Source organism: Silurus aristotelis, assembly GCF_946808225.1.
Source record: "Silurus aristotelis genome assembly, chromosome: 2".
In the NCBI taxonomy this organism is placed as follows: domain Eukaryota; kingdom Metazoa; phylum Chordata; class Actinopteri; order Siluriformes; family Siluridae; genus Silurus; species Silurus aristotelis.
The window spans coordinates 9,125,467-9,135,427 of NC_139575.1; the positions used below are offsets into that span (position 1 = coordinate 9,125,467).

General features: G+C 40.3%; 1 protein-coding gene across 1 annotated transcript in view; it reads left to right on the forward strand.

Moving 5' to 3' along the window:
* Positions 1–9,159, forward strand: part of ddr2a (discoidin domain receptor tyrosine kinase 2a) — a 359,575-nt gene extending 350,416 nt beyond the window's left edge. The window contains exon 18 of the transcript XR_014537601.1: positions 8,683–9,159. The gene's annotated coding sequence lies outside the window, so the exon portion shown is untranslated. The remainder of the gene's footprint in view (positions 1–8,682) is intronic.
* Positions 9,160–9,961: the final 802 nt, after the last annotated feature.

Genomic DNA, 9,961 nt, shown 5'->3' on the forward strand with positions numbered 1-9,961 from the left:
CATCAGCTGCTCAAAATACTCCCTCCATCTTCTCAACACACTCTCCTCACTAGTCAACACATTTCCCTCTCCATCCTTTATTGCTCTAACTTGCAGTACATCCTTCCCAGCTCGGTCCCTCTGCTTGGCCAATCGGTATAAATCCTTTTCTCCTTCCTTAGTGTCCAACCTCTTATACAGTTCCTCATATGCCTTTTCCTTGGCTTTCGCCACATCCCTTTTAACCTGCTGCCGCATCTCCTTGTACTCCTGCCTACTTTTCTCATCACTCTGTCGATCCCACTTCTGTTTTGCCAACCTCTTTCCCCTAATGCTCTCCTGCACTTCCTCATTCCACCACCACGTCTCCTTGTCTTGCTTTCTATTTCCAGATGTCACACCAAGTACTTTTCTAGCTGCCTCCCTCATCACTCCTGCAGTAGTTGCCCAATCATCCGGCACCTCTTCACCACCACCGAGCCCCTGTCTGACCTCTTCCCTGAACCTCACACTACACTCTTCCTCCTTCAGTTTCCACCATCTTATTCTTCTTTCAAACCTTACTTTCCTCCTCTTCTTCTTCGCCTCCAAAACCATCCTACAGACCACCATTCGATGCTGTCTAGCTACACTGTCCCCCGCCAACACCTTACAGTCTCCAATCTCCTTCAGGTTGCATCTCCTACACAGAAGATAATCCACCTGTGTGCACCTTCCTCCACTCTTATACGTCACCCTATGATCCTCTTTCTTCTTAAAATACGTGTTCACCACTGCCATTTCCATCCTTTTAGCAAAATCTACCACCATCTGCCCTTCCACATTCCTCTCCTTAAAACCATACCTACCCATCACCTCCTCATCACCTCTGTTCCCTTCACCTACATGCCCATTAAAGTCTGCCCCAATCACCAATCGTTCTTTCCTAGGTACACCATCTACCACTTCATCTAATTCACTCCAGAATCTTTCCTTCTCCTCCATCTCACAGGCAACTTGTGGAGCATAGGCACTGATGACATTTATCATCATCCCTTCAACTTCCACCTTCACGATCATCACCCTATCAGAAACTCTCTTCACCTCCACTACACTCTTACTGTACTCTTCCTTCAGAATCACCCCTACACCATTTCTCTTCCCATCCACACCATGATAAAACAGTTTAAACCCACCTCCAATGTTCCTGGCCTTACTCCCTTTCCACTTGGTCTCCTGAACGCACAACACATCTACCTTTCTCCTCTCCATCATATCAGCTATCTCTCTCCCTTTACCCGTCATAGTACCAACATTTAAAGTACCAACCCGAACCTCTACTCTCCTACACTGCTCCTTTTCCTGCCGTCTCTGTAGACGCCTTCCTCCTCTCCTTCTCCTCCTTCGGCCAACAGTAGCCCAATTTCCACCGGTACCCTGTCGGCTAACGATACCTGTGGCGGTCGTTGTTAACCCGGGCCTCGACCGATCCGGTATGAAATTCTCATTTGTGATCCGCATATTTGATTTGGCACATGTTTTACGCTGGATGCCCTTCCTAACGCAACCCTCCCCATTTACTCGGGCTTGGGACCGGCACTAAGAGTACACTGGCTTGTGCCCCCCTAATGGCTGGGTTCCACTTTAAATGGACTGTAACAACTATAATCTCTCAAGATCACTGCACAGAACAACTTATAATAAGAATACTAAATGCCAGCCAAAGGACGGCTTCATATCTGGTGCTGGATATCTTCGGTAATAGGTGGGCCTGCCAATATTTTGTATTGTTATTGTTTAAAAAGATTAAAAAGTACATTCAATGTCATTTGTATGTCATTATCTTTATGCCTGCAGACAGGTCTTGGATTTGTGATGATCACAAATGTTGACCTATTTTATGAGTTATAAGTCCTAGTTTTATAACCATAATGACTGTAAAAGACTGTAGAAAGAACATTACTTATAATCTTACATTCCAGTGCTCATGTTAGTTCTCACTCTCCAGTGTTCTGTATTGTTTAAAGAATTATGATCACACTCCTGATGTCACCCAAATGAGGTTGGGTTCCCATTTTGAATCTGGTTCCTCTCAAGGTTTCTTCCTCATACCATCTAAGGGAGTTTTTCCTTGCCACGGCTGCTCATCAGGGATAAATACACACCGTTCACCTTGACTGTTGATTTCTGCAAAGTTGCTTTGAGACAATGTCTGTTGTGAAAAGCGCTATAGAAATAAACTTGACTTGCCTTGACTATGAAGCCATTTGTATTACTCGAAGTTATCTTTAGGGGCATAGTCAGAGGCCCAACCTTTTTACAATGCATTTTTATGAAATCCAATAAAGCCACAAACTTTTTGACCACCTGCTCATTCTGCATCACAGGGCAACATGGCACACTCAGAGAAAAGTGTTATCTTTCTGTACATCTTCTACATATACTGTATGTGCTGACATATACTTTGACCAGTATTGCTGTGATTCACAGTAAATCACCCCTTCTACCCAGAGATCTTTCCAATCCTGCTAGCATGGCTTTCAGACACAAATGGCTCTTCCTTCATTGCGATTTAAAAACTAATTTTTGGATAACCATAATTTTGGTTTGTTTTCAATAATGGGTACGAATATGTTATGTAGCACACACAAACACTTGACACAACGTTGGTAGAGTCTCCGGTGTGTAGAAATAAAATGAGAAAATGGGGGTTGTGAGATGACATTTTTCAGCAATTTCTAGCAGAACCGTGTATCAGTGACACACTCATGCTCTGTCATCATGTTTCAAACCTTTAAATTAATGGAAAAGAAGAGTAAGAATTAGAGGAAAGGTGAACATAAGTGTAGTGTCTCCATCGTCTCAGCTGTCTTAAATCAACCTAAATTAAACTGTAAAAATCTCTTTACTGTAACACTGGAACATCTGGAACATGTAAAACATCTGGAACAACATGTGGTGTCCGCATTGTTTGGCGAACAGCCTATACAGTTTTCTAGCCATGGTGCTGATCATAAAACAATAGTATTTCAGATGTAGCTGTTTGTTCCTTCTTTATATTTATTCGTTTTGTGTACGTGTCCAGTCATTCTGCATGACTAGCAGCTTCTGTGAATTTAACACACTTTAATCTGCCCCTGTTCATGAGTTTTTGATCTAATACCACCAGTAGTGGAACATTTAAAATTTTGTCTTATGGTGATGTTTCTTATCTGCAGCATCAAATTCAATTTCACCCTTCAGCTTCCTGCAGTCTAAATTCAATTCTAAAAGATCCTGTTGTCTCAGCCAGATGCTCTTCTGTTTGTTTTGTCCTCCTTTGGGAATCAATATTCAACCATGCTCACTCACCGGTTAAAGCATTTGGTTCAATAGCAATGGGAAGAGGACATATTGGTCTACTTTTAGGCTGTATTTAAATAGAGTGAAAGGAAATTATTCATTAGTTTAACAGTTTGTGCTGCTGCTTTGGGGCTTTTTACCAACAAATGATAAGGGAATAACATGTTTATAAGTCAGATGCTATGAACAGAAATCTCTCTTTCTTTCTCTTTCTCTCTCTCTTTCTCTCTCTCTCTCTCTTTCTCTCTCTTACACACACACACACACACACACACACACACACACACACACACACACACACACACACACACACACACACACACACACACACATCCGCACATACATGCACTATCTAACATGTAGACTCTTCTTTCTATTCTTCAGGTACCTTTCCCATCATCACAATAATACATCCTAATAATCAGCTCATCTAAATGCAAATCACAAGAAGAAGAAGATTTCCTCAGCATATTGAATATAATTTCACATCACACACCTGACTATGATTCCTCTGGGTTTATCTGTTTAGTGCACATAACTCAAATACTAATATTGGGATTTGAGCCATTACGGGGGGTTTTATCTAAATATTTTAAGAAGCTGAGAGTGAAAATGAAGGGAATCTTTGTGGAATCAAAATCTCCATAATATCTTAATGTATAAAGGAAGAATTTGAGCAACAAATTTTGTGCATTTCAGAAAAAACATTAAAGGTGGTATTCTGAGCTGTTACTCGGACATCGTGAGGTGTTAATACAGAAAAAAGTGAACATTAATATTCAGGTTTTAGAAATAGCTACAGATTTACATGCTGTACTCAGACAGGAAATGCAAACAGGGTAATTTGTGGCCTTAAAATTAAATCTGTAATTCTTTGAGAAAAATTTGACTTAAGAAAGTACTAGTTTTAATCTCAAATCCCATGCAACTGTCTGACATTTTCAGGAAGCTACAAAATGTGCATGCAGTGGAGCCGATGCTAGATTCTGTAAAATGAGAAGGAAAGCACGGCAGGAATGCAGTGAGTTCCCTCAGGGAACTGGGGTTACATACGTAACCTAGAGACGTTCCCTTTCGGGAACTCTAGCTGCATCACAATGCTTTGGGAACAAGTGTCCAATCACACCACACTAACCAGTTCTTTCCTAGAGTGTGAGAGCACAACCAGAGCACAGGACAGATGAGCCGGGAGTGGCTCTAAGGTCGAGGTAAGAACCTGACGAAGGTCAGCGGGGTGGACCAGCCTGCAGCGTTGCAAATGTCCTAGAGTGGGGCTCCAGCGTACCAGGCCGTAGAGGCCGCCACACTTCCGCCGTGTGCTGTCCGTATGGGAGGTCTGGGAGGAAATGTTTCAGAGCCAGAAACACGGCCAGCATCTCCAGGCAGGTTATGTGCCATGCGAGATGAAGCTTGTTCCACTGACCTTGGGCGGAGTGGCCACTCATAACTGCTCCCCACCCCATGAGGGACGCATCTGTCGTTATGTGACGGCAGGGAACGTCTCTGAGCAACCTGAACTGAATCTGGAAGCCCTTCTCTACTGTGCGCAGAACCCACTGAGGCACATCCAGCAGCCAGGCTGCCAGGAAGTCTCTTAAGGGAACCATCCTAAGGGAACCAGCTAGCTATCTCTCCCCCGTGCCATCGCCCCATAGCCGCACTTCCTCATCCCCACAACACTCGCATACAGCGAGGTTTGTGGGGTGAAGAGCCGGGCTATCCAACGACCTGGACACCTCAGTGTGCAGATCCGGGCAGACCCCGTCATAGAGGCTGTGACACAGGAAGTGCTCATCCATCCTGCTAGGTGTGCGCTGCTTTCTCTTCACATCCGGCTGAGCTAACTAGAGTTTGGACATGCCCCGCGTCACTACCTCCAGAAGCGCCTCGCACAGCACAGGCTGGGAAGAAGTCCATTGGCTCGCTAGCTTCCATAATCTCTTCCCTCGGAGAAGAAATGGGGGAAAGAAACCGCCAAATGTCGTGTTTCCCCTAGGGAGCGAGTGCTAGACCTTGCATACCTGAACAAACAGAAGGTAGCGTCAGCTCCACTGCATGCGCATTTTGTAGCTTCCTGGTCATGATGTCACCCCACCGGTGCCAATGTTCAGCACATTGCTGTTGGCCAGATTTCACACATGATTCAGAGCATGAGCAACGCAGAGGCATTCCTAAAGCGTTGTAACACAGCTCGAGTTCCCGAAAGGCAACTATATTGATATACTTAACACTTGGTGTTATGATTAAGGTTCTGGACCATATTTCTCATTAGCCACTGCACCATTATGTTACAAGTTATGCTATTTAAGCTTTGGATTCTGTTGCATTGCTTTTTTTCATCCATGATTGTCATTTCTTTGCTAAATTTATAATTCAAGTTATTGTTTTCTTGTCTTTCTTTGTTATAAATTAGTGCTTTGTTTCTCTTCCTCTGCATATATTTGCACTAATAATTCTAAGAATCTGCACTTGACATTCACCCTTGCTTAGTGTTAGGTAGGAATATTCTTCAAACCTTCAGCATGTTTTCTTTACAGAAAACACAACATATGAATTACAATACTGGCATTACTTTGCTAATTCTGCAGCCTCTAATCCCAATTTAGTATCTTGCAAATTCAATTAAATTCACTTCAATTAAATGTATAGCACTTTTAACTAAGGACATTGTCTCAAAAGATCTTTACAGAGATAAAGTCATTATCAAAGAATGTATATGTTTTTCCTTATAATTTTAAGTTGGTCCTTAATAAGTGAGCCAGTGGTTACAGTGGGAAGGAAAAACACTGAGATGGTATGAGGAATTACTTTTGAGAGGAACCAGACTCAAAAGGGAACCCATACTCATCAGGGTGGCACCGAATGTTCAGTACAGTTCCATCATTGTTAAGGTGGGCAGTGATTAAATGGAACCTGTGGTCCTGAGCCATTATAGTAGACTGGTGAAACAGCACAGCATCTAAAAAAGATAAGATTTTTGTTGTGTTTTCTCTTGACACTTCCTGCAAGACTCTGCAGTATCTCAGGCTCTACCAAAACATAAGGAATTAAGCTGTACTGTGAAATTACACTGAATTTATCCAGTGAGTGATCAATACAACAATGATTATTCATTCATAAATTTTGTGGAAAAACTCAGCATCTTTTAAATGATTATTATTTTATTTGATCTCATTTCATTTTTAATAATTTATTTTTATATCCATTTGTTGTCCTTATGTTTTAATATTATATTGCAGCTCATACTGCAGCAAAAAAAAAAAAGGAACTGATATGCTTCTTTAGTCAGCATTTTTTTATCTCTCTTTTTCAAGAGAACTCCTTGCATTTAAAAGAGATGATAGCGACATCTTGGACACTTCCACTCAAAAAAATTTAACATCTTCAGAAGTCTGGAGAGCAGACAGGTATTTTAATCATCTAAATGCACTGCTTAGAAAATCAGGGGAAGCAAACACTGCATAAGCTGAGTCTTATTGAATACATAGACATTTTTCTTGCATAAAAATTAACAAACCTGGGTGTAGTTTGTTAAATATAATTTTGTTAATTATTGTTAGTTCTTTTTCTAAAAAATGTTCTGGAACTGATGTCAACTGCATTATAAGAAATAATAAAAAAAAGATATAGATCTTTGATGAAATGCTGTGAGTAAGCAATATCCAGTGTCCCATTTTCCCAAAGCTTTAAGGAACTTATTAAAAATAGAATTGTTCCTTACAAAAATGGTTCAACTGGTAATTACAGTAAAACTAAAGTTTTATTGCACACAAAATTCAAGATGATGACAGACAATTTACACCATCGTGAATCACTTTAAATTCTCAGGATCTCTTTCTTCGAGAAGGACAATCTTCAATATATTAAAATACAAAACCTTTTCCTAATAATTCTATTGTAGTCAATGAAAAATTCATCACAATTTTTTAATACTGTAATATCACTGAAAATTATATATTTTCAGGGAAATATGAAACAAAAATCTTTCTTCTTTTCATGACATGTTTATTCCAATGTTTCCTTTCTGCTTTATTTTTTTCAGCATCTTTTCTTTATTCACCAAAAATCATATCTGCCTGGTCTTTTCACATCATTTAGTTCGGCTGCAAGTTACTCACATTACATGTTATTTCAGATTACGCTGAGTCAGGATCATTTTTTCCCTTTTTTTCAATGCTGCAGGAAATTGCTTTATTTCTTTGCACTGTAAAATGATTTATTGTACCTCTGCGAGCAGTTGGGGTCACGCAGACCTTGCTGGCCTTATTACCCTTTACCATAGCGATTTCTGAAAAGGCACAATGCCTTATTTCAGTTTGAATGCATCACTGCTTTATTAAGCCTTACTGAAGGAGCTTGGTGGTTGGTATTGTTATCCTCCGAATGCAAAAGCCAAGGAGCATTTAAAATAATTGTGTATTCATGACAACCTGCACAACAATAGTGGTATGAGTGCACAGGACTTTCCAGTAAAGTATCTTGTTGTAAGAGATTTCATATAACCACAGATCATAACAGTGGCTGGTACTAATCATGACACAATAATGACCAACATCCGGTACAAAACCACTAAATGCTGGACATTTATGGATGTGTCTAGCTAGATTTTTATGTCTAATCCCCTTTAATCCCAGTACTATTGTTGCTAAATTATTAATTTCCATTCTAAAAGAGATTACTACCCACTTTAGAAGCAAAGGGAAGAGCTTTGTGGGAGATTATTGTCTAATCCTGCCTCAGCCTCATCACAAGATGACCAGGACATGACACAGATTGAGGATCAAGACACAGAAAATTAGATCAAGTAAGATTTTTTTGTATAGAGATCATGCAGTGCAAATAAATATTCCAACGCATGGACATTAAAAACATAAATAGCTGCCATCATTGAAAAACAAACAAACAAAATTCACTCTTTTAACTACTCAACAGGTTTATACACCATATGCACAAAAAATTGTGGACACCTGGCCATAAGATTCTATATGATTTTTGAACTTTCCAATCCACATTTAGTCTCTATTTGCCGTTCTAATAATTTCCACTTTGGGAAGATGTTTTACTGGATTTTGAGATTTATGAGTTATGTCAGCATTCCAATTTATCCCAAAAGTGTTTGATTGGGTTGAGGTCAGCGCTCTATACAGTGCATCCGGAAAGTATTCTCAGTGATTCACTTTTCTACATTTTGTTATGTTACAGCCTTATTCAAAAATGATTCAATTCATTATTTTCATTATTTTTATTTGTATAAGAATTCTACGAACAATACTCCATAATGACGACGTGAAAAGTTGGTTTAAAATCTTTACAAATGTATAAAAATAATAATAATAATAACAATAATAATAATAATAATCACATGTACATAAGTATTCACAGCCTTTGCCATGACACTCCACTGATCATCCTTAAGATGTTTCTACAACTTGATTAGAGTCCACCTGTGGTAAATTCAGTTGATTGGACATGACTTGGAAAGGCACACACCTGTCTGTAAAAGGTCTCACAGTTAACAGTGCATGTCAGAGCACAAACTAAGCCATGAAGTCCATAGACTGGTCTGTAGATTGTATCGAGGCACCGATCTGGGGAAGGGTTCAGAAAAATCTCTGCAGATCCCAAAAAGCACAGTGGCCTCATCATCCATAAATGAAAGAAGTTTGGAACTACCAGGACTCTACCTAGAACAGGTCACTTGGCCAAACTGAGCAATTGGGGAGAGGGGCCTTAATCAGGGAGGTGAACCCGATGAACCCGATGGTCACTCTGAAAGAGCTTGAGCATTTCTCTGTGGAGAGAGGAGAACCTTCCAGAAAAACAGCCAACTCTGCAAGCACTCCACCCATCAGGCTTGTATGCCAGCCTGCCTAAAGTTTGCCAAAATGCACCTGAAGGACTCAGACCATGAGAAACACAATTTTTGAACTCTTTGGCCTGAATGCCAAGCGTTATGTCTGGAGAAAACCAGGCACCACTCATCACGTGGCCATCATGCTATGGGGATGTTTTTCAGAAACTGGGAGTCTAATCATGATTGAGGAAAAGATGATCCAAACGCTCCAAAACGCTCTGGACCTCAGACTGGAGCGAAGGTTTAACTTTAAACAGGGCAACGACCCTAAGCACACAGCATGGATAACAAAGGAGTGGCAACAGGACAACTCTGTGAATGTCCTCGAGTTGCCCAGCCAGAGCCCAGACTTGAAACCGATTGAACATCTCTGGAGAGACCTGAAAATGGCTGTGCACCGACACCATCCAAACTGATGGAGCTTGAAAGGTTCTGCAAAAAAGAAAATGGGAGAACCTGCCCAAAAATGTGTGACAAGCTTATAGCATCATCCTCAAAAAGACTAGAGGCTGTAATTGGTGTCAAAGGTGCTTTAACAAAGTATTGAGCAAAGGCTGTTTTTGTTTTTAATTTTTAATAAATTTGCAAAGATTTTAAACAAACTTCTTTGACATTGTCATTATGGGGTATTGCTTTTAGAATTTTAAGAAAATATTGAATTTAATCTATTTTGGAATAAGGCTGTAACATAACAAAATGTGGAAAGAAGAGAAGTGAGAATACTTTTCAGATGCAGACTGTAGCAGGTCACTGAAGAGCTTCCAGTCCAACCCATGCAAAACATATCTTCATTGAGCTCACTCAGAT